Source organism: Hyperolius riggenbachi, chromosome 6, assembly GCF_040937935.1.
Source record: "Hyperolius riggenbachi isolate aHypRig1 chromosome 6, aHypRig1.pri, whole genome shotgun sequence".
Taxonomy (NCBI): Eukaryota; Metazoa; Chordata; class Amphibia; order Anura; family Hyperoliidae; genus Hyperolius; species Hyperolius riggenbachi.
In genome coordinates, this window is record NC_090651.1 from 128,018,697 (window position 1) to 128,043,052 (window position 24,356).

Below are 24,356 nucleotides of genomic sequence, written 5' to 3' on the forward strand. Positions count from 1 at the left end.
TTCACAGAACAGGTATGCAGTGGCAGGATCACTGAACAGGTATGCAGTGGTGGGTGGGTTCACAGAACAGGAATGCAGTGGCAGGATCACTGAACAGGTATGCAGTGGTGGGTGGGTTCACAGAACAGGTATGCAGTGGCAGGATCACTGAAAAGGTATGCAGCCAGGAAAAGCTAAGCCTAACTAATCTTTCCCTATGAGAGACAGACAGCAGCTCGCCCTACTCTCTCTAATGCAGGCACACGAGTGGCCGTAATGGCCGCCGCTGCCTGCCTTATATAAGGGGGGTGGGGCTCCAGGGGCTAGTGTAGCCTAATTGGCTACACTGGGCCTGCTGACTGTGATGTAGAGGGTCAAAGTTGACCCTCATAGTGCATTGTGGGGCGAACCGAACTTCCGGAAACGTTCACCTGCGGGAGGCGAACGCGAACCACCGAAGTTCGCCGGGAACCGTTCGCCGGCGAACCGTTCGGCCCATCTCTACAACCCACACCCTCATTCAATTTAATTTCCAAAAAGTGTTCAAACTAATGCACATTTGTGTGCCATCACACAAATACGCATGTGCTAAGATGGTTCTAATGAACCAAAAAACCAAACAATTGTGCATCCCTTATACCCTCTGCTGTCTAAGGGATGGATTGGAGACCAGTCCCTCCCCCCCATCAGTCGTTACTCAGAAAGCATATCAGATCAATATCTGCATTTAATCCCCTTGGTTTTAATGTATTCAAAAGATATATCCACTTTGTCTCTCTTTGTGATACTTCCCTAATCATATCACCACCTCTCCAAGGCCTACGTACTTTCTCTACACCGCAGAAGGACAACAGTGAGGGATTGCACTGATGGAACTCCTTAAAATGTGCTGATAAAGTGTGGCTTTGTAATCCCTTTGCTATGTTTCTGAGATGTTCCCCTATTCTCTCCTTCAACAGTCTTGTTGTCCTCCCAACGTATTGCATTCCGCAGGGACACCACGCCACATACACCACAAATCGCTCATTGCATGTAATAAAGTCCCTGATTCTGATAGTTTTGCCACTTGCTGTCCCCCTGATAGTTGTAATCCTCTCCGGTCTTGCCTCCCTACATCCCTTACAATCTCTGCACGGATGGAAGCCTGGTCGCTGTCATCCTTGAAACCTGGGTGGTTGTTTTTGTGGCTCCACACAACTAGGTGCCAATATATTTCGTAAATTCGGTGCTTTTCTATATATAAATTTAGGTCTTGGTGGTAAAATTTTCCCCAATTCCACGTCTGACAATAGTATCTCCCAATGTTTATTAATAATTCCTTCTACTGATCTATATTGGCTGCTGAATTCTGTGATAAATGCATAATTATACACATACCCTTTATCTTCTTGTGGTACCCTATTAACCATTTTTCCTGGCGGCTTTAAACATTTTCCCCAGCGCTGACTCCGCCCCCCACCTCCCTGCTATCGGCTTTCAGTCAGCCGGAGACACACGAGTTCCCCCCCCTCCCCCAAGTCGTTTGTGGCTGCAGGAAAGCAGAGCGGGGAGCGCTGCAGACATTGCTTCTGTCAGTACCCGCTCTGCAGGGATGAACGCATTCCTGCTTTCCTGCCTCTGCCTTCCTGCAGCCACGAACGGCTCTGGGGGGGACGCATGTGTCCCCCGGCTGTCAGAAGCCGATAGCAAGGAGGCGGGGGGCGGAGCCAGCGCCAGGGAAATTGATCGGAGCCGCCAGGATTCGGCAGCACCGCTGCCACTTCGCACATTGACCGGCCAGAATCAGAAGTGGCCAGCCAGAACGCGAAGTGGCTAAACTTCAGGTTTAGCCGTAACATATATACTGTTTTTATATACAAAATCCATATACCGTACATATATTGCTGTGGTGCAAGTATGCGCTGTTGGGCTTACGGGCATTTTAAAATGTAACATACTGCTTAACACACATGGAAAACTCTGTTATATTTGTTTGCATTGGGTGCTTTCCCACTATGTGCACTACAATGTGTTATAATGTAAGCTATAACCACACAGCAACATGCTGCAATAGTCCCATAAAGCGGGCACTGATTTTTAAATCTGTTGCTTCTTGCACATTGCAATGGATTTAGAACTTAGTCTAAATTAATTCAGGGAGCATTTTTTGCATGATGTTGTACAACTACAATTTGAAGTGTTTTTTGTTTTTTTTTGCAGATTATGTTCTTGTGTTGGTTGTTTTAAACTGTATATTTCTCATGCACTTTTTAACATTTTTAACAATAAAAACTTTTATATTAGCTTCAGTCTCATGAATTTATTTGTTATACATCTTTTTGTGAGTGCCCATCTCCAGCCTTTGAAAGTCACATATACTGTAGATCATGATTCAGAGGCAACAGCTATTTACTTAAAGTACACCTGAACTGAAAGGAGTATGAAGGCTGCCAAATGTATTTCCTTTTAAACAATGCCAGTTACCTGGCGGTCCTGCTGACCCTCTGACGCTAATACTTTTAGCCCCAGACCCTGAACAAGCATGCAGATCAGGTGTTTCTGACTGAAGTCTGACTGGATAAGCTACCTGCTTGTTTTAGGTGTGCTAACCAGATACTACTGCAGCCAGAGAGTTCATCCAGAATGCCAGGCAACTGGTATTATTTAAAAGGAAATGAGCACAGCCGTATCCATATCTCTCTTACTTCAGGTATACTTTAAGCAGAACTAAACTCAGATAACACAAAAGCAGCAAAAAAATCACACCAGAGACTTAGGCCTCGTTCACAATTAGGCAATGTGTATGGCCGTGTGTTTGGGACGCAAGCATACCGAACTGATCCCATTCATTACAGTGAATGGGAACAGCAATGTGCTTTTGCAAAAATGTATGCAGCATGCATAGTATGAATGTCAGAGGTGCCGTATATGCATTTCTGATGTTCTTGCTGAGTGATCGCACACCAAACGCGCTGCCGAAATGCGTACAGCAGCTCATATAGTGTAAACGACGCCTAAAGGGGACTTAACTGGGACTGATAAATAAAAGTAAGCAGGATGGTGGCGTAGTGGATAGTATGCTCACAAATTCCAGCCAGGGTGCTATCTACACAGAGTTTATGTTCTCCCTATGTCTGCGCGGGTTTCCTCCAGGCACCCCAGTTTCCTCCCACATCCCAAAAACATACAGATAAGTTAATTGGCTTCCCTCCAAATTGGCCCTTGACTGCAATGGACATATGAATGGAGGGATTAAAATGTGAGCTTCTCTGAGGGACAGTTAGTGACAAGTCTATATATACTGTAAAGCACTGCAGACTCACCAGAACTGAAGTACCACATGACTTTGTGGCAGAACCTCAACTTAGTAGATTTCTCCTCTATTCCTTACCTCCTATTCTGGGCCCAAAGTGATATTATGTTTCTGGGCCAAATTATTCATTATTTATGATAGTAAATTAGCTCAGACCTCAGACCTGTTTGCTACACCTAATATACCTATAGCCCTTATTTTTCAGTATCAACAGCTCAAGCACGCCTTCTCTAGTAGTTTCAACAGACTCATGTTACTTTCTTTTTGTCCCCTGTGCTTGATCATACTGATAATGACACCGCCACACATTTTATAGGGTTAATTGACAAAGTTCTCATTACACATACTGTGCCCTGTAATGCATATCAGAATTCAGAAACAAATGGGAAACTGATATCCACTGGATTTTTGTCAAACCAAAATTTAAATTTTCTTGATTGGTTGTGATAGATAGGAAGCAAAGATTGGTTCGTTGATGGTTTAGTGAATGATTTTTCTTCTGATCAGAATTTCTGATTGCTCGAATGATTTATTGCTAGAAATTGGACCATTAGTGGCCACCTTAAAGAGAATCTGTACTCTAAAATTCTTACAATAAAAAGCATACCATTCTATTCATTATGTTCTCCTGGGCCCCTCTGTGCTGTTTCTGCCACTTCCCGCTGCAATCCTGGCTTGTAATTGCCAGTTTTAGGCAGTGTTTACAAACAAAAGACATGGCATGTGATAGGCTGAGAGGAGTTCAGTCTGTGACTCACACAGAGCCTGCAGGGGGCGTGGAGAGGGTGTGTATAGCTTATATCCTATCACAAGGAGAGCAGCACATTCCTGCCTGAGTGCCTGAGCCCAACACAGCCATTAGAGGAAAGAAGATTAGATTATGTAACAGAGATAATACAGCCACTGTGCAACTAGGAAAGGCTGCATTAAGACAGACCACATTAGAACAGGTATAGGAATTTACAGGATAGAAGAAATAAGGCTGACAATTTTGTTACAGAGTCTCTTTAAGTTTAAAAACTTTTTTCTTATGGTTCCACAATTCTATGGGCTGAAACAGAGGTGTCCCTGCAAGGGGGTAGTGGTTTTTAAAGTGATATGTTTAAAAGGGGGGGAGGTAAAATAAATGATGTTCTTTAAAGGAAAACTGAAATTTCCTTTTAAGCAATACCAGTTGTCTGGCAGCACTGCTGATCAATTTGGTTGCAGTAGTGTCTAAATAACACCATAAACAAGAATACAGCTAAGAATACAGACTAGCTTGTCAGATCTGAGAATAAAATGTCAGACATGCTTGATCTGCTGCAGGCTTGTTCAGGGTCTGTGGCTAAAAGTATTAGAGGCAAAGGATAAGTAGGACAGCCAGGCTACTGGTATTCCTTAAAAGGAAATAAATATGGCAGCCTCTTACCCTTCTCGCTTCAGTTGTCCAAGCAACTATAGGAAAAGTGGAGGTCTTGAGAAAGCTCCAAAACGTTGACTGATCCTTACTCCTACACCTCCCTGTGATACCTGTGCCAGTTGCAAGTGAACTATTTACTGCATGTTGAAATATCTTTATTGTTGGATCATAAAGTACAGATGTGAGGTTCCAGGCAATTTCTTCTACCCATCAGCAATAAGAATCTAATGAGAAGAAACAAAAGCAAATATAACATGGTTTCAACACTATAACATCTTTATGAATGTTTATGAAACTATAACGTGTTCAGCCTTGATTTTCCTGTTCCTTCTCAGAATGAAAGAACAAATGGAGAGTCTGTGGGAGTTTATTAGAGATAGAGATTATATAAAACTTACAAAAGTCACATATCATTGCTCAGTGTATAAAAAACATCTTTTAATATCTCTAAAAAGTAACGATTAAAACGCTAGGTTTCTAGCAATTAAATGTAGTTCAGATCATGCCGTGCCGAACGCTACTGTGGGTGACCACCAGCCTCCATATTTCATCTAATACTTCTCAGGTGCTATCTTCTATTGTTTCATTGCTCCGCAACACAATTGAGTTTTTCTATGTGTCAACCTCTTGTTAGGAGACAGCAGAGAAGGGAAAGGACCAGTGGCGTAGCTAAGGAGCTGTGGGCCCCGATGCAAGTTTTACATGGGGCCCCCCAAGCACTCTATACATAACAATTGATACGGCGCACCAAAACCTGCCAAAGGCAACTACAGTGTCAGAGGTGCAAGAAGAAGCTGGGAAACAGTTTATTAGTGATTACTACTATTCACAGCATCTATAGAAATGATTATTATGAGCACAGGACCAATAGAGAGGTAATAATGTAGATGAGGGAGAGCCCTTCGGGGCCCCTCTGGCCCAAGGGCCCCGATGCGGTCGCTACCTCTGCACCCCCTATTGCTACGCCCCTGGAAAGGACAGTGATTTGTTTATTTTAGAGCTTTTTTCATTGTGTGTTGGTTTATACTTAATCCTGCTGCTGTCATGCCACAAGCGGTGGATGTCTAACAACTTAAGTGAACTATAGGAGACTGTGGCCTTGATTCACTAACCGGCACTAAGCTGGTTAGTGTGCCTTATCACTTAGTGGGCACAAACTACAGCGCTAACCTTATCTGAGGTTAGTGTGCCTTATCTGAGGTTAGTGTACCTTATCTGAGTTAGTGTGCCTTATCTGAGTTAGTGTGCCTTATCTGAGATTAGTGTGCCTTATCTGAACTTAGTTCCCCTTAAGTAGCTTTGTGCACACTAAAGGTCCGTGCACACGCCGGACTTTAGGCAACGACGGGTCCGTCGTTGCCTCCCGCTGGGTGGGCGTGCCAGCGACAGTCCGGCGTGTGTACGCTCTGTCGTCAGACTGATACGGCTGTTCCTGAGCGATCCGCCCGGCGGATCGCTCAGGAACAGCCGTATCAGTCTGACGACAGAGCGTACACACGCCGGACTGTCGCTGGCACGCCCACCCAGCGGGAGGCAACGACGGACCCGTCGTTGCCTAAAGTCCGGCGTGTGTACGGACCTTAACACCAGCCTCTGTTGCCCCATGGTGTGCCTCCAAGACCCCCCTGCGTGCCGCTGTACCCCCCGCAGTGCTGGTGACACGCAGCGTGTCGCCAGCACAATGTATACCTATGCCTGTCTGTTAGCGCCGCTCCCCCGCCTCCTCTGTATCGCCGCTCCCCGCCCGCGTCCCTTCCCTCCCGCTGATTGGAGGGAAGTGACGCGGGCGGGTAGCGTCGATACGGAGTAGGCGGGGGAGCGGCGCTAACAGACAGGCAGAGGTAAACATTGTGCTGGCGACACGCTGCATGTCGCCAGCACTGCGGGAGGTATAGCGGCGTGCAGGGGGGTCTTGGAGGCACACCATGGGGCAACAGAGGCTGGTGTTAGTGTGCACAACCAGCCTCTGTGCCCCACTAGCATAATTAAATCCCACCTCGGGTTCTCTTTAAGAGGCACTAAGTTCAAATAAGGCACACTAACTTCAGATAAGGCACACTAACTCAGATAAGGCACACTAACCTCAGATAAGGCACACTAAATTAGATAAGGCACACTAACCTCAGATAAGGCACACTAACCTCAGATAAGGCACACTTACCTCAGATAAAGCACACTAACTCAGATAAGGCACACTAACCTCAGATAAGGCACAATAACCTCAGATAACCGGCATAGCGCCGGTTAGTGAATCAAGCCCTGTGTGATTTATCACTTTAAAGAAAAAAGAATCTTGGATCCCCCTTTGTTTGCTGTACTCTAAGTGGAAATGAAGATATGTTTGTCAAGAGCTGAACAACTCCTGAGGAAGTGAAGTGTCCTTCATGAAAGCGTGTTGAGTCAAATGCTCGGCCTTGATGTATTGTTCCTGACTGTAAAAGGGCTGATGATTCCATGAAGTACTGTCTTTGGTCATTCAGATATTTGACACATCCAACTATATGTATATTTCAGCGCTGCGTAATATGTTGGCGCTTTATAAATACAATAAATAAATAAATAATAAATAAATAACTATATTAGTTGGTGACACTGTGTATTGGATATATATTATGTGGATATGAACTACATTTAATTGTTTGGAACACAGCGTTCTAATTGTTTTGAACATGAGTTTTATATTGGCCCATATGCAATTAACTTTTTCTCTAGAATTATCTCCTAGAAGATAATTTTCATCTTCTCTTTAAAATAACTTTTCAACATTTTACGATTTAAAGAGTAAACCAAAGTTGGTGAAAAAGTACTATCAAAATTATTTTGAGTATTTTCTTGCTTGCTGGTGGTTCTAAGGTCATGGATGGCAAAGTGTGAAAATATCACCCAGGAGAAAACTTAGGAGAAAAAGTGAATTGCATAATGCCCATTGTAATAAAAGATGTTTTTTGTACGCTGAGCAATGACATGTGACTTCTCTTAAACCGGAACTGAAATAATAAAAAAACAAAGTGTTTCACTTACCTGGGGCGTCTGGCAGGCCCTTGCAGCCTTCCTGTCCTGCACTGGTCCTCCACGATTCTCTGTTCTCCTGCTGCCAGCTGCTTTCAGTATATAGTCGACAGCAACTGCGCCTGTGCGCCCCGAGGCACTCGTATCTTCCTAGTGTCCTGTGCTAATAGGGCAGGACGCTAATGAGGAGGAAGATACGCGTGGCCTGGGGCGCACAGGCGCAGTTGCCGAGTCCACCAAACTGAAAGTTGACAGAGGCGCTCAGCGTTGATGATACTGGCAGATGCTATTTACTCCTATCTGTTATTGCCTGATGAAGCGGGTTTGTATCGCGCAAAACGCGTTGCACTTTATTTGGAGTATCCAATAAAATTGTTTTGACTGAAAATCCACAGTCGTATGTTCTGCTCGGAGGAGGTAAGTCCATCACTACCTCCTCTATTACTAAGATGGGTTTTTAAGTTCTTTTAGTGTTTCTTATCCTGTTGGCGCCTCTGTTATCCTATTATCTCCATCAAGTCCACCCTTGGTGGAGGGTTGTACCCTTCCTTCTTCTAATACAGAGAGCGACTTTTTATTCCTGAGTGGGGTCAGGACAATGTCCCCACCTGCTTTGACAGTGGTTGCCTAATTGGTAACCCTGGTTTGTGAGTATTAAATGAATATTATTACTCTCCCAATTATACATTACCAGTACATTCTACACTATATTGGGCTCTTGGTGTTCTCTTGGCGGGAGAACAGAGAAGCGCGGAGGACCAGTGCAGGACAGGACGGCTGCAAAGGGCTGGCAGAAAGTAGGTAAGTGAAACTCTTTGTTTTTTTTTATTTCAGTTCTGCTTTAATTTTAAAATAATCTTTATCCCCAATAAACTCCCATAGACTCTCCATTTGTTCACACACACACACACACACACACACACACACACACGCGTAGGGCCCGAGGTCGCAGCGGTCGCACCCGCGACTAGGCCGGGCTCCTGCAGCCTGAGGGGAGGGGCCCGGGGCCCCCGCATGTGTGTGTGTGTATATACTGGCAGCGGCAGGGCACTTAATTAACCTTGGCCGGCTCTGGCGGGCTTGGCTCCCAGACAGATACAGTGCGTGCAGTGCAGACACATCCACGCACTGTCTGCCTGCCTGGTCTCCAGAGCAATTATCTCCCCTCCCTCGCTCTCTTCAGACAGCAGCGGCCACTTCAGTGTGTGTGACTGCTATACGTCACACACACACAACAAAGTCACGCTGTCTGGGCTGGCTCTGATCTCTGAGCTGCTGTTGCAGCTGCTGTCACTCACTCCATCCTGACCTTCCGGACCGCCCCCTCCACGCTCCAGTTGGCCCTACACTGATCTCTGGCTGGCCTGGCTCCTCCCACATCCCTCGAGTGAGCTCAGCTGCAGATTCAGCCAGAGTCAGTGTGGGAAAGTCGTGTTTGTCGCCTGCAAACTGCTGCCATAGACAGTCAGTGGGGAGGTCGAGGACTCTGGAGCTTTGTAAGTCCGGGCTGCATTGCCTCTCCTACTGTGTCCCTGTCTCTCTCCCTAGTCCCTATGGCTGTCTCCCCCCCCTGTCTCTCCCTATGGCTGTCCCCACCCCCCCCCCTGTCCCTGTCTCTCTCCCTATGGCTGTTTTCCCCGCCCCCCTTGTCCCTGTCTATCCCTATGGCTGTCTCCCCCCCCTGTGTCCCTGTCTCTCCCTATGGCTGTCTTCCCTCCCCCCCCCCCCTGTGTCCCTGTCTCTCCCTATGGTGTCTTCCCCCCCCCCCCGTGTCCCTGTCTCTCCCTATGGCTGTCTCTCCCCCCGTGTCCCTGTCTCTCCCCCCCTGTGTCCCTGTCTCTCCCTATGGTGTCTTCCCCCCCGTGTCCCTGTCTCTCCCTATGGCTGTCTCTCCCCCCGTGTCCCTGTCTCTCCCCCCCCCCGTGTCCCTGTCTCTCCCCCCCGTGTCCCTTCCTATCCCCCTCCCCGTGTCCCTCCCTATCTCTCCATATGGCTGTCTCCCCCACCTGTGTCCCTTTCTCTCTCCCTGTGGCTGTCTCCCTACCTGTGTCCGTGTCTCTCCCTGTGGCTGTCTCTCTCCTTGTGTCCCTTTCTCTCTCCCTGTGGCTGTCTCCCTACCTGTGTCCCTGTGTCTCTCCCTGTGGCTGTCTCTCTCCTTGTGTCCTCGTCTCTCTCCCTGTGTCCCGGTCTCTCTCCCGGTTTCCCTGTGTCTCTCCCTGTGGCTGTCTCTCTCCCTGTGTCCCTTTCTCTCTCCCTGTGGCTGTCTCCCTACCTGTGTCCCTGTGTCTCTCCCTGTGGCTGTCTCTCTCCTTGTGTCCTCGTCTCTCTCCCTGTGTCCCGGTCTCTCTCCTGGTTTCTCTGTGTATCTCCCTGTGGCTGTCTCTCTCCCTGTGTCCCTGTCTCTCTCCCTGGCTGTCTCTCTCCCAGTGTCCCTATGTCTCTCCCGGTGGCTGTCTCTCTCCTTGTGTCCCTGTGTCTCTCCCTGTGTCCCGGTCTCTCTCCTGGTTTCCCTGTGTCTCTCCCTGTGGCTGTCTCTCTTCCTGAGTCCCAGTCTCTCTCTCTGTGGCTGTCTCTCTCCCTGTGTCCCTGTCTCTCTCCATGTCCCTGTCTCTCTCCCTGTATCCCTGTCTCTCTCCCTCTGTCCCTGTCTCTCTCCCTCTGTCCCTGTCTCTCTCCCTCTGTCCCTGTCTCTCCCTGTCCTCGTCTCTCTCCCTGTGTCCCTGTCTCTCTCCATGTCCCTGTCTCTCTCCCTGTGTCCCTGTCTCTCTCCCTCTGTCCCTGTCTCTCTCCCTCTGTCCCTGTCTCTCTCCCTCTGTCCCTGTCTCTCCCTGTCCTCGTCTCTCTCCCTGTGTCCCTGTCTCTTTCCCTGTGTCTCTCCTGTGTCCCTGTCTCTCTCCCTGGCTATCTATACTGAGGCACCTACTCTTGGCTACCTATACTGAGGCACCTACTCTTGGCTACCTATACTGAGGCACCTATTCCTGGCTACCTATACTGAGGCACCTATTCCTGGCTACCTATACTGGGGCACCTATTCCTGGCTATCTGTACTAGGAGCACCTATTATTATTATTTAGTATTTATATAACACCAACATCTTTCTCAGCACTGTACAGAGTATATTGTCTTGTCACTAACTTCCCCTCAGAGGAGCTCACAATCTAATGCCTACCTGGCTACCTATACTGGGAGCACCTATTCCTGGGTTACCTATTCTGGAACACCTATACCTGGCTACCTATACCTTAGTTACCTATACCTGACTATTTAATGTAGGGGGGGGGGGCAGGTCCAAATTCCGCATCGGGGCCCTGAGGTTTGTAGCTACGCCACTGCACACACACACACACACACACACACACACACACACACACACACACACACACACACACACACACACACACACACACACACACACACACACACACACACACACACACACACACACACACACACACACACACACACACACACACACACACACACACACACATATAATGTGTGTATATACAGTATATACATAGGGAGGTGGGGTATATCAACATAGTGAGCCCAGGCCCTTCTTACTAGTGCAAGTCATTTTCTTGAGTCTATAATCTGGAAAGTCACCTTCTCAGGATAAGCTTGAATTTTCACATTGAAATTTGCATTTTCACGTGATTCAATATTTTTGCTAAAATATAATGGATTTTCACAAAATACACATTTTCATGATAATGAAAACTTTCTGGAAAATGTGTTTTCACATGCTCATAGACTTAAATTCATTTGGTGAAAATATTGTTTTGCATACAGTTCACACTTATTATCAAGTGCGTGAAAATGTGTTTTTCCATGCTTACTCAGATACATGTAACCTTATGTAATATTTCCATTCTTTATTCCATCCTCTCTGTTCTTATGTAATAAATTATTACTGTGTATGCCAGACTTGGTGAGAAACTGGCTCCGTAGTCTTCTCAGTCTACGTGGAGATTGCTCAACCAAACTTTCATTTACATTTTTTCCACTTGTGAAAGCCAATTTGGCATTTGGCAATTTCTCCATCATGAATATGGTAATTCACACTTTTCTTTTAAATCATAGATAATGGGTGTATCCACTTGTTAACTAAAGCTTATTGACAATCAATAAATTAGTCGTGAGATCTTTTTTTCCATGCTGTCAGTAAAGCTGTGTGTGTAGCAGGACTCATCAGTGGCGTAGATAAGGAGCTGTGGGCCCCGATGCAAGTTTTACATTGGGGCCCCCTAAGCACTCTATACATAACAATTGATATGGCGCACCTATACCTGCAAATGGCAACTGCAGTGTCAGAAGTACAAGAAGGGAATGGGGAACAGTTTGTTAATGATTACCACTATTCAAAGTATCTATAGAAGTGATGATTGCCAGCACAGGACCAATAGAAAGCTATCGTAATACTGCAGCTGAGGGAGGGCCTCTCGTAGCCCCTCTGACCCTAGGGCCCTGATGCGGTCGCTACCTCTGCATCCCCTATTGCTACACCCCTGGGACTCATGTAGAAGCATTGTGTTTCGTTTGATCAGGTGATAAATTTATGAGGCTTTGAGTTGCTGTAATCGCTTCCTGCTTTAGTCTATGCAAGAAACAGAAGCGAAACATGATCCTGCCTGGCAAACCAGAGCCTTAAGGCCCATACACACATCGGACTTTTGCGAATGACGGGTCGTTTGAACGTCCCGTCGTTCAGTCGTCCGCACGCAAAATCGGGCGTGTGTACAGACTGTCATTCGGGTGATAAGACTGATTTTGAGCGATCCGCCCGGCGTGTGTACAGACTGTCGTTCGGGTGATAAGACTGGTCTTGAGCGATCCGCCGGGCGGAGACCAGTCTTATCACCTGAACGACAGTCTGTACACACGCCCGATTTTGCGTGCGGACGACTGAACGACGGGACGTTCAAACGACCCGTCGTTCGCAAAAGTCCGACATGTGTATGGGCCTTAACAAATTTGTCACCTGATCAAACTGATTACATGCTTCTCAATGGGCATGATTCACTAAAGCGTGCAAAGTGTTAGTACGCCAGTGAAAAGCCACTTTGCACATGCTAACATGCTTTGCACGTGCTAACTGGGTGCTAAGTAATTAGCACGTGCAAACTACTTAGCACCCTAGTTTGCATGTGCAAAACTTTTAGGCGTTATAACTGAGTTATCACGCTTTTGTGAATCAAGGCCCATGAGTTCTGCTTCACATGAACTCTAGTCATCATAAAAAAAAATGTTGGGCTTGGTCAGACATTGGAATTATTTCCCTTCAGCTCCAATATCAGACACAGTCCAAAAAGGAGTATAATGGCTGCCTCCATAGATTACGACACGGCATCACGTAATAGTAATATTACGTGGGCGCATTTGGGCTATTGGCTGCCACTAGATCTAGTCCAACATGGGGTCAGGCTACTCAAATCAAAGTGCTTTTCCTTGAGATCTGCTGCACATGAACACAAGCCATCATTAATTTAAAAAAAAAGTGTCCAGACTGTCCAATCCAGTAGAGGAATATAAGAATACAGCTGCGCATAATGAATCACACCTATGGCCGGATTTCTGGTAAGGCCATCTTGGCCATGGCCAAGGGCACCAAATAAGCAAGGGGTGAGCTCTGAGCTACATGACGATTATGTGTCCAAATGCATGGCTGTGCTATTCATGTGGGCTGGAAGCTGCCTGCGCTGTGCCGTAAGCAGCTGCACTCTGCACAAAGAAAGGTAATGTGCCACAAGGTAAATAGCAGACATCTGATCTGTGGCCACCCTGCTTCAGAGTGTGCACAACTGCCCATAGCAGCAGCTGTGAGCAGCTATGGATGGTCGGGTCTGACCATCCATGTGGGAGATGGAAGGGCCCGGGGCAACGAATGCAGAAGGCAACTTGCCTTCAGCCTATTACAGTTAATTATCCCTGGTGTGTGACTATGGTCCAGAGTGGAATCTGCTCTAAATCACCATCTCTTCAGTGCATTTTTTTAACTTTTACATGCCGAGCAATGGGCGCACGCAACTGGCTGCTTTGGCAACCTGATGCATTGCTCCAGGGGAAAGACAGTGTGGCAGCTCTGATTGCTCCATCCCCCCCCCCCCCCATCCAATAGAGAGCCATTTGGTCACAGGGGCATGACTGATGTTAACTACTCTGCAACCGCCTAACGCAGGATGGTGGCCGCAAAGTGGCTCTCTTGTTCCTCGGTCAAGCCATATAGCATCATCTCGCGAGGAGCGAGATTAGATGGGCGCTCGCATGAGCTCCTGTCAGTAAACAAAGCCAGCCGCAGTGATCAGCCTGCCTGCCAGCCCGCGATCAGAGCTGGCAGGCTGATTTTTTCATTTATAGGCAAAAATATAGTTGTATAGCGCTGCGATCTCTCGCAATGCTGTACAGAGGACAGCCTTGTCACTTAACTGACCCATGGAAGGGCTCACACTCTAATCCCTGCCATGGACATATGTCTATGTATGTATCATGTAGTGTAAGGTAATGTAGGGCCAATTTAGGGGGAAGGGAGGGAAATAAAAAATGTTGTTTTTTTTTTAAATAAAAATAAAGGCTTTTTTATTAATGAAAAAAAAAACGCAGCAATCAAGTACCACCAAAAGAAAGCCCTATTTGTGAGAAGAAAATGAGGTAAAAGTCATTTGGGTGCTAAATTGTATGACCGAACAATAAACCTTTGTGAAGTGAAGAGAGATGGCCCGAACTGTTCGCCGGCGAACGGGAACCGCCGAACATCCGGGGTTCGCGATCGTGGAGAACTGCAAACTTTTCCAGAAGTTCGACTCGCCCCCATAGTGCGTCTTTAGGGTCAACTTTGACCCTCTACATCACAGTCAGCAGGCACATTGTAGCCAATCAGGCTACACTCCCTCCTGGAGCCCCGCCCCCCCTTATAAAAGGCAGGCATTGGACTCTCTCGTGTGCCTGCAGTCATTAGAGAAGGAAGAGGTTGCTGCAGAGACATTAGGGAAAGCTTAGTTAGGCTCTTATAGGCTTGTTAGCTTGCTCCTTGCTTATTCTTATTGCTAAAAAAGCACCCCTCAACAGCTCTTTTGAGAGCTAATGTTGTTCTTGTGATCTATATTTTTTGTGTGTGTGTGGGGCCCACTTGCATTATATTATACAGCCTTGTCAGTCAGTTGCAGCTGGCCTTTGGGCTCTTGGTGGTAATTCCTGCTGTGCCACTGCCAGGCCCAGCACATTCAGTGACTACCTGTGTGTGTGACAGGCAGCTGCACATTTGTAATCCCAATCACTGCACCTGTTCACTGTTCAGTGCACCTATCTACCTATAACTACGTGAGTGCACGCATTGTTAATACCACCAGTCATTGCACCTGTCATTGCAGTCCGTGTGTGTGTGACAGGCAGCTGCACATTTGTAATCCCAATCACTGCACCTGTTCAGTGTTCAGTGCACCTACCTACCTATACCTACGTGAGTGCACACATTGTTAATACCACCAGTCATTCCACCTGCCATTGCAGTCCGTGTGTGTGTGTGACAGGCAGCTGCACATTTGTAATCCCAATCACTGCACCTGTTCACTGTTCAGTGCACCTACCTACCTATATCTACATGAGCGCACGCATTGTTAATACCACCAGTCATTGCACCTGTTCAGGGTACCTGTGTGTGTGTGTGTGTGTGTGTGTGTGTGTGTGTGTGTGTGTGTGTGTGTGTGTGTGTGTGTGTCAGGCAGCTGCACATTTGTAATACCAGTCACTGCAACATGTTCACTGCACCTGTGTAACCGCACATTGTTGTACCAGCAGTCACTGCATACCTGTTCACTGCACCTGTATAACCATACATTGTATTAGTTGAGTCAGTGCATACCTTTCACTTCATCCCCCCAGTATGGAAAAAACAAAAGGCAGAGCCAAAGGCAGGCCACCTGGCAGTTCTGTTCGAGGTCACGCTGTTGTGATTTTGTGCGGCCCTCGACCAAAGTACAGTGTTCAGAAGAAGGCACGTGCCATCAACCCCCAATATTGTCAGGAGGTAGTTGACTATTTAACACAGAACACCATATCTTTCTCAGCTTCCGCACTGAAGCGTGACATATCTTCCTCCTCCTGCTCTGATTCTGGCACCCCACTTAACACTCAGTCGGCCACCACCACCAAAGTGCCATCACCCCAGGGCTCAGCAGTGTGGAATTTTTTTTGTGTGTCTGCCTCAGATGAGAGCAATGCCATCTGTACTCTCTGCCACTGAAAATTGAGCCGTAGAAAGACCAAAACCCGCGTAGGAACAACTACGTTACGAAGGCACATGATTACAAAGCACAAACTGCAATGGGATGACCACCTGAGGAAAAGCAGTACACAAAAGCAAGGCCACACACCACAGTGGAAGATACCAGGCTGCAATTTTCTCTCAAAAAAGGCGATACCTAAACTGTTCCGTGATGTTGAAAGGCAAGTGGTGACATCTCTGGCACACAGCGGTCGGGTGGATTCCTGAATTTTAAGGCAGCTGCTAGCAGCGGCCGCTGTACTACTTTTTCTGGTGCGTGTACATGTCTGCCTAATTTTTCTGGCTGCACTGCAGCTGTAACAACAAAACAAAAGGCATGTACATGTGCCAATTGCCCTTCGTGATCATTACCTTGCCGTGGTGAAAGGGCTTGCGTATGACCGACGGCTATATGAGTGTCTCGGGGGGGGGGGGGGGGGGGTACACCCAGAGCCGGGACAAGGTCCACCATCAACATAGGCAGCTCAGCTCAAATGCGCCCCTCCCCCCCTTCCGGTCATCTCCGTAAGCTTACTGTGCATGCGCGGCTCTCTGATGACTGAGCTGTGTGTGTGAAGTAAGCTTATTGAGACAGCCTGAGCCATCTTGCCAGAAGCACAGACGCACATGCGCACTTTGCCACAACTTCGAGTGAAGTCACAGGATTTCAGGAGCTCCAGCCGAACGACTGATGGGGACTTTGAGGACACCGAGGGACCTTGGAGACTATGGGGGGCTAGAGGTATGTCAAAAAGTCCCCAGGTTTGTAAAAAGTATTTTTTTTCAGTTGTGGGTCTCTTTAAATCTTTAGAAGATGGCTAAATAATACATTGTGTTTCAATCAACCTGGCAGTGTCTTGATTAAAGTAAAGTTGTCACATAATACAGCAGCAGCATTATAATCTAAATCTCCACATCCAATAAATATTTAATGGTACGCAGAATTAATTGTCATCAGTTAGGCCTCTTTTCCACAGACTGTTGAGCTGTGTGCTCAGCAAGCAGTTAGCAGGCAGCAGTGAGCAGTTACCAGGCAGCAGTGAGCAGTTGGGAGAGTATGAGAGGCATTTCACTGCCAATAAACAATCTGTGGAAAAGGGGTCTTAAGCCTCATCTACACGAGTAGATGAGGCTCCGATCCGGCGGCTCGATTAGCCGCCGGATCGCCTTTTCTGTGTCCCCGCGCGTGCCCACCGTGTCCCCGCGCGTGCACCGGATTCGATTCCCCGCTCATCCCCGCTGGCGCCGCTTAGCTTCCGCTCGATTCCCTGCCATTGTCCCCTCGCGGGGAGCGAGCAGGGAATCGGCGGTGGGGAGATCCGTCCTGTCGGATCTTATCAATCGAGCCGCATCAGCGGCTCGATTGATAAGCCACATCGCCGCCTCATCTACGTGTGTAGATGAGGCTTTACTCTAACATCATATCAGTTTCTGTGTTTCTGTGTGTTGCTCCTGCTTCTCTCCCTTGTGACTTGTCTGAGGGGACTGGAGGGCTCATCACATTCACAGACAGTCTCTCAGAGAGCCAAGTGCCCAAATTGCCAAAACACACTAACTATGGCCGAGGCCCGCAGGTGCCAATTGAGTCCACCACTCCTGCCTGACTCCTGGCTGTTCACTCACAAGACAGGAGAGGAGACTCTGAGAGGCATGTTCGTTCAGCCACATAAGAAAGGAGGCAGGCATCACACAGACAGGCTGACGTCATGTGAGATGCATGCTGGCTGGCTCTCTGCACAACAGAGAGAGGCGCTGGGCCACTTTAAAGCATACCTGAACTTCCTCTCTGCTCTCAAAGATAGGCATAGCATAAGAACTTTTAAAGAAAAACCTTTGTTGCAGCTGAAACAAATCCTGCAATAAAGCTGCACTGTTTTTACTTCCTGCTGTCATTGAAGCAGACATATTGCTGACATCCTGTAAGGGGCAGGCAATTAGAGCCAGCACCTGCGTGGTGGAGCCCCCCCTGAAGGGGTTAATATCGCAAGGTACTGGCTCTTCTCTAATTAATTACAGGTGGCCCCCTGGCAGCACGGAGGAAGACAGCGCTGATTGGGCCTGGGTTCGCGGGCTGTGCGAACAGGCCAATCAGAAAAGAGGAGGCAGTATAAAAGAAGCCGGCTGCGCTACAAGTGCAGCCGGCTGAAGCAACAAAGAAGATTCTGCGCTCACCATGGAATCCTTCGTGGCAGCTATTGCTAGGCGAGCCAGAGCAAAGGACAGCGAGGAGGGGATTAGGGATCTCTTCCAAGCCAGCGGCAGTGAGATGGCAGCGGTTGCTGGTCCTTCAGCTCCGCTCAGAGACCCCTCTTCACGCAGCAGCATTGCTCTCCCAACCTCTCCTCGAGGCTCAGTGAGGGGACGGAGCTCAAGCAGAGAGGAGGAGGAAGGGGAGGGCAGAAGGCAATGGGCAAATGAACGGAGCGTGGAGGTGGCCAGGAGCAGAGAGGAGGAGGGAGGGGAAGTGGCCCTGCATCATGCTGGGCTGGGAAAACGCCCTAGGAAAGCCAGAAGGGTCTTTTCTCCACCCCCTCCTCATCGCTATGCCACCAAGAAGAAGCAGACAGGGAGCAGAGGCCAGTCCCAATTGCCTCGGGCTGAGAATCAACAGGAGACACTTGCAGCTGAAGCTGCAGAGGATTACAATGCTGGCACCAGCTCCCAGGCAGCACAGCAGGAGCAGAGGGAAATCCTACAAGCTTCTGAACCCGGTGAGTTAAATGACTCTAATTCTTTTATTGCTGTTAGTGCTAAATTAGATGCTTTGTTCAGTATGGTTAATGTATTGTCTGCTCAAACACATATATAACAACCGCCACTCAATTCAACTGTATGCAAAAATACTTTATTGAGAGTCAAATGACACGCCATCCCCCTAAAAACGAACCCTTTTAAAAACAAGACATGGGCTTCTCATACAAGGAGTACTCCAGGACACATGCATGCATGCCTTCACTCATCACATATCCACATTCAGATCCGGATCGGCCGATCCTGACTCTAAGCGTGTGTTTCACCCAAATAGAACTGCACTAATACCAGACACAATTGCCGCAGTACTTCCTCACTACATAAAGGCTGCCACGGATAGCTCCTCCAAGATATGAGGAGAATTGCAGTCTCTGCAGAGTACAAAGAACCCGGATCAATCTTCCAATCTGGCCTCCTCAGACAGCGTACTCCCTCCAGGGAAACATCACATTGAACCAAAGTTCCTTAATTGCTCAAGGTTTCCTCCTTGGAACAGCAGAAAGAGTTACCTTTTATTCACCTGATAACAGGCAGTCCGCCGCGGCGTCCCGCGGCCAGCAGTTACCTGCAACTCGGTTAGGGCTTGCTGTCTGACATCCAGTGCACCATTAGGTATGCGGCATGCAGCGGTCCCGGCTACTCCTCTGGCCCAACGTCTCCAAGCCCCGCCCACATATGTTACGCCCACTTGCACGTGAGCTTCGTCAATACGTTACGCCCGCTAGCACGTGAGCAATTAAGGAACTTTGGTTCAATGTGATGTTTCCCTGGAGGGAGTACGCTGTCTGAGGAGGCCAGATTGGAGGATTGATCCGGGTTCTTTGTACTCTGCAGAGACTGCTATTCTCCTCATATCTTGGAGGAGCTATCCGTGGCAGCCTTTATGTAGTGAGGAAGTACTGCGGCAATTGTGTCTGGTATTAGTGCAGTACTATTTGGGTGACACACACGCATAGAGTCAGGATCGGCCGATCCGGATCTGAATGTGGATGTGTGATGAGTGAAGGCATGCATGCATGTGTCCTGGAGTACTCCTTGTATGAGAAGCCCATGTCTTGTTTTTAAAAGGGTTCGTTTTTAGGGGGATGGCGTGTCATTTGACTCTCAATAAAGTATTTTTGCATACAGTTGAATTGAGTGGCGGTTGTTATATATGTGTTTGATCCTTCTTGTGCTATCAACCTGCCTTCCCCTGAGGATTGTATTTCCTGAGGGTCAACTCTGCAGTTTAAAGGGACCTGTGCACCAGTTGATTGTAATATTTGTAATTAGGAAGATAGTGTGCACCAGTTGATTGTAATTGTAATCAGGAAGATAGTGTCATATTGCAACAGGATCTGGATAGGATGGCTATATGGGCACATACATGGCAGATGAAATTCAATGTTGACAAATGTAAAGTCATGCATTTTGGTCGTACCAATGGTCTAGCACCATACAAAATAAATGGGATACAGTTGGGAACATCAAACTTGGAGAAGGACTTAGGAGTACTCATCGACAACAAGTTAAATAATCGTACTCAATGCCAAGCCGCTGCAGCTAAAGCGAACAAAATTTTGGGATGCATTAAAAGGGAAATAAAAACTTGAGATGCTAGCATAATATTACCCCTGTTTAACTCTCTAGTAAGGCCACATCTGGAATATGGAATTCAGTTCTGGGCACCACATTACAAAAAAGATATTGCAGTTTTAGAGCAGGTGCAGAGACGAGCTACAAAATTGATACGTGGGATGGAAGGTCTCGCTTACCAAGAAAGGTTAGATAAACTGGGTTTATTTAGTCTAGAGAAAAGACGCCTTAGATGAGATCTAATTAACATGTATAAATACATCAGAGGGCAATATAATAGCTTGGCGGATGAGCTTTTTGTCCCTAGGCCTTCTCAAAGGACTAGAGGACATGATCTGCGCATGGAGGAAAAACGTTTTAGCCATTTATTTAGGAAAGGGTTCTTTACAGTAAGAGTGATTAAGATGTGGAATGCATTGCCACAGGAAGTCGTTATGGCAAACTCTATACCTGCATTTAAAGGGGGCTTAGATGCTTTCCTTGCGTTGAAAGACATCCATGGCTACAATTACTAGGTTATGCCTAATGATGTTGATCCAGGGATTTTATCTGATTGCCATCTGGAGTCAGGAAGGAATTTTTCCCTTTTGGGGCTAATTGGACCATGCCTTGTGGGTTTTTTTTCGCCTTCCTCTGGATCAACAGGGGTATGTGGGGGACGGGCTGGAGTTGTACTTTGTACTGGTTGAACTCGATGGACGTATGTCTTTTTTCAACCAAAATAACTATGTATGTAACTATGTAACTATGTAATGTATTGTCTGCAAAGGTGAATGGCAAGCAGTCTGAGTCACAGGGTTTATTGCAAGCTGCGAATACTAATGAAGTTGTTTCCCCAGCTGTGGTATGGAATCCTCCAGCAGTAGCTCTGGCAGCCCCTCAGGTGCCTTTAACTCCAACTGTTAGACCAGGGGTGGGTGAGCAGCATTACAAAGAGGCCCTGCCATGCAAAGTGTCCCCTCTGGGTTTTCACCTGAGCTTATCAGTTAAAGAGAAAATCTGGAATGGGGACTTTGTGGATATTTTAACATTGCTTCCTTCTTATAAGGATCTTGGCAAGGACAAAAAAGATGATGAGGAGAGAAAAAGACCGGTTACCCGGACATTTAATAATTGGCTTCAAGCCTTTTGTATATATGCGAGCATTATGGGTGAGCGAAAACCGGAGCTGTGCTCAAGTCTTTTCCAGCACGTAGACATTGTGAATGAGGCTTACCGTCAGTTTGGAGGAAGCGCATGGTTTATGTATGACGAAGCATTTCGTCAAAGGAAGTCTGTTCATCCTGATTTGATATGGGTAACGAAAGAAGTCGGCCTGTGGCTGGGCTTTATGTTGCCTCAGTGTGCGGCTTTCTCCAAACCAAATTCCCCTCAGGCAGTAGTGCCTTTAAAAAAGGGCCTCTGTTTTGCCTATAACGAGAATCAATGTAAATTTTTTAGCATTTGCCGGTATAAGCACGAGTGCAGCCACTGCGGCAGATCTCGCTCGGCTTCTCGGTGCTATAAGAAATTAGGTATACAGGTTCAAGGCTCAGGAAAAGAGCTTTTTCTCAAGAGCGGAGACCCCAGTGAGAATTCAAAGAATGCTTTATTGGCTAAGCATTTACCCAAATCAGGAGAGCAGCCTTCTTCTATTTAAGGGCTTTGCGGAAGGTTTTCGGATCCCCCCTTTACGGGTCAAGGGTGTGTTGTGGTCCCTAATTTAACGTCTGTGGATAGGTTCCCTCAGGTTGCGTCTGATAAGATTCGTAAAGAGGTTGAAGCGGGCCGTATATCGGGCCCTTTTCATGTCCCTCCTTTCCAAAATTTTCGAACTTCCCCCCTAGGAGTGGTTCCTAAGAAGGCAAAGAATGAATTTAGAATAATTCATCACCTTTCATTCCCAAAGGACGCATCCTTGAATGACAGTATAGACAAAGACTTAATTTCAGTCTCATATGTATCCTTTGAACAATCCCTGTCAGTGATTAGGAGGTTTGGAACAAATGCGCTTTTAGCAAAAACTGACATAAAATCTGCATTTAGACTGCTGCCTATATGTCCTGAAGGTTTCAGCTCATTAGGTTTTTGCTTTGAAGGGAGATTTTATTTTGACAGATGCCTCCCAATGGGATGTTCATTATCTTGTTATTATTTCGAGTCCTTTTCATCCTTTCTTGAATGGGTAGTCATGCAAAAAATGTCTCAGGGTGCAATTGTTCACTACCTGGACGACTTCCTAATAATTGGTCCTGGGGGTTCTCCAGCTTGTCAGACAGCGCTAGATATTTTTCAAGACACTATGCTAGACTTTGGGGGTTCCGTTAGCTAACGACAAAACGATTCTTCCAACAACTACTCTGGAATTCCTAGGCATAACGATCGAAAATGGAATTCCGGCTCCCAGGGGAGAAGATAGAAGTTTGAAAAACATTGTTGCTTTCTCTGTTAAGTAAACAGAAGACAACAGTGAGAGAGATTCAAACTCTACTGGGCCATCTGGCATTCGCCTCAAGGGTTATGCCCATGGGGCGAGTGTTCACTAGGAGGTTAGCAACATGCATATTGGGTATGAAGTCTCCCCGCCTGCACATTAGGCTTGTGAAGGAGGTAAAAGATGATCTGATAGTGTGGTATGACTTTTTGTCATGCTACAATGGCAGATCGCTTTGGCAGCGTGAGTTCATATTGGACAAAGATATGGATTTCTACACCGACGCGGCGGGTTCGGTGGGTTATGGAGCCTACTGGAAGGGCCATTGGTCAGCTGAACTGTCATGTTACACATGCATAGTTTGCTTTTTTCAGTGTGTCTCCTCTCTCTTCCCTTACCCTCCTCTCAGCTCTTTGTCTCCTCCCTCACTGCTCATTCTAGCTCAACCCTGCATCTCAGCTACATGCTTCTGCTAGCTGCTCACACTCAGGGTCGGATTTCTGGCAAGGCCACCTAGGCTAGGGCCTAGGGCGCCAGAAAATCCACCCTGTTTAGGGCGGCTGAGGGCAGGAAACATTTGTATACAACATCGGGATCAAAGCGCCTGACCGCGATAATCATCTAAGCCGACTCCTAACTCCCCTATAGTGCAGCGGCCGCCCTGCATTAGTTTACACATAGCGGCAGCTGGGATGTAAGAACACGTGGCTGGCAGAAGGAAGAAGGTGGCGAGGCAGGGCAGCTGATTTGAGGAGCAGTGCGTGAGGACGCAGAGGAGCCTTGTAAGCCAGTGACCAATCAACATGCTTGGAGGCACACGCACAGAACGTGTCCTCATTCGGGAAAACTTTACAAAATCAAGACCAACTGCTGATTCGTCATGGAAGCGGCAGTCAGAGAAAAAGCACCCAAAGACGTGCAGAGCAGCATCCATTCTTGCTGCTGCTGCCTTCAGTCTTGATCCACACTGGCTGTTTTGCTTTTGTTTGTTTGGTTGTAATATTGGCTCCACTGCCCGCCCCCAGGAGACCGGTCACCGGAGCAGATGTTCAGTGTCAGGCTTATCACCGAACATAGCTTCTGTCCTGCTGAGAGGGTCTCTTTTCAAAGGGAGACACAGTACATTGCTGCTTCTCTGTAAGTATGTGTATAGTGTGTTGTATTTGCTGCCTGCCTGTGCAGGAATGCTGTGTGGGGGATGTGAGGGAATTGGGGACTCAGGCAAAGGTCTGTTTTAGTAAGTTTTGTGTTATTGGCTACTGTGCTGTCTGTTTCTGCCCACAATTGCTAAGGACAAGGTGATGTATAACACGAATGCAGACCCAGTGTTCTTACTTCCATCTCTCTTTATTGGCTGCCTGTATGCTTGTTACAAGCCAAAATGTTGCATTGCATTTCACACTCCTGTCAGTTTAGGTTTCAGGCATGCTTCACAGGGAAGAAGGGGTGTGTGGGGTGTGTGTGCTGTCTGAAGTGGACTGTGGGGAAGGGGGGGGGGGTAAGTTGTGTTCAGATTTACTTATCTGGGGCTACTCCCAGTTTCCCACTCTATCAGGTCCCTTCCTTGCTATAATTCCGATCCCCTCCAAAGTGCCACTGACCCCTCCAAAAGATGTGATAGTCGCCCAGTGTCGCTCGCTATGGCACATGTGTAGGTCCATCTGGGTGCTTC

The 24,356-nt window shown here is 47.3% G+C and overlaps 1 long non-coding RNA gene across 2 annotated transcripts in view; it reads right to left on the reverse strand.

The window, feature by feature from the left end:
- Window positions 1-24,356, reverse strand: part of LOC137522546 (uncharacterized) — a 93,567-nt gene that overhangs the window by 38,391 nt on the left and 30,820 nt on the right. For both annotated transcript variants that reach the window (XR_011022328.1, XR_011022329.1), the window contains exon 2: window positions 4,683-4,897. This is a non-coding gene — a long non-coding RNA (uncharacterized lncRNA). The remainder of the gene's footprint in view (window positions 1-4,682; window positions 4,898-24,356) is intronic.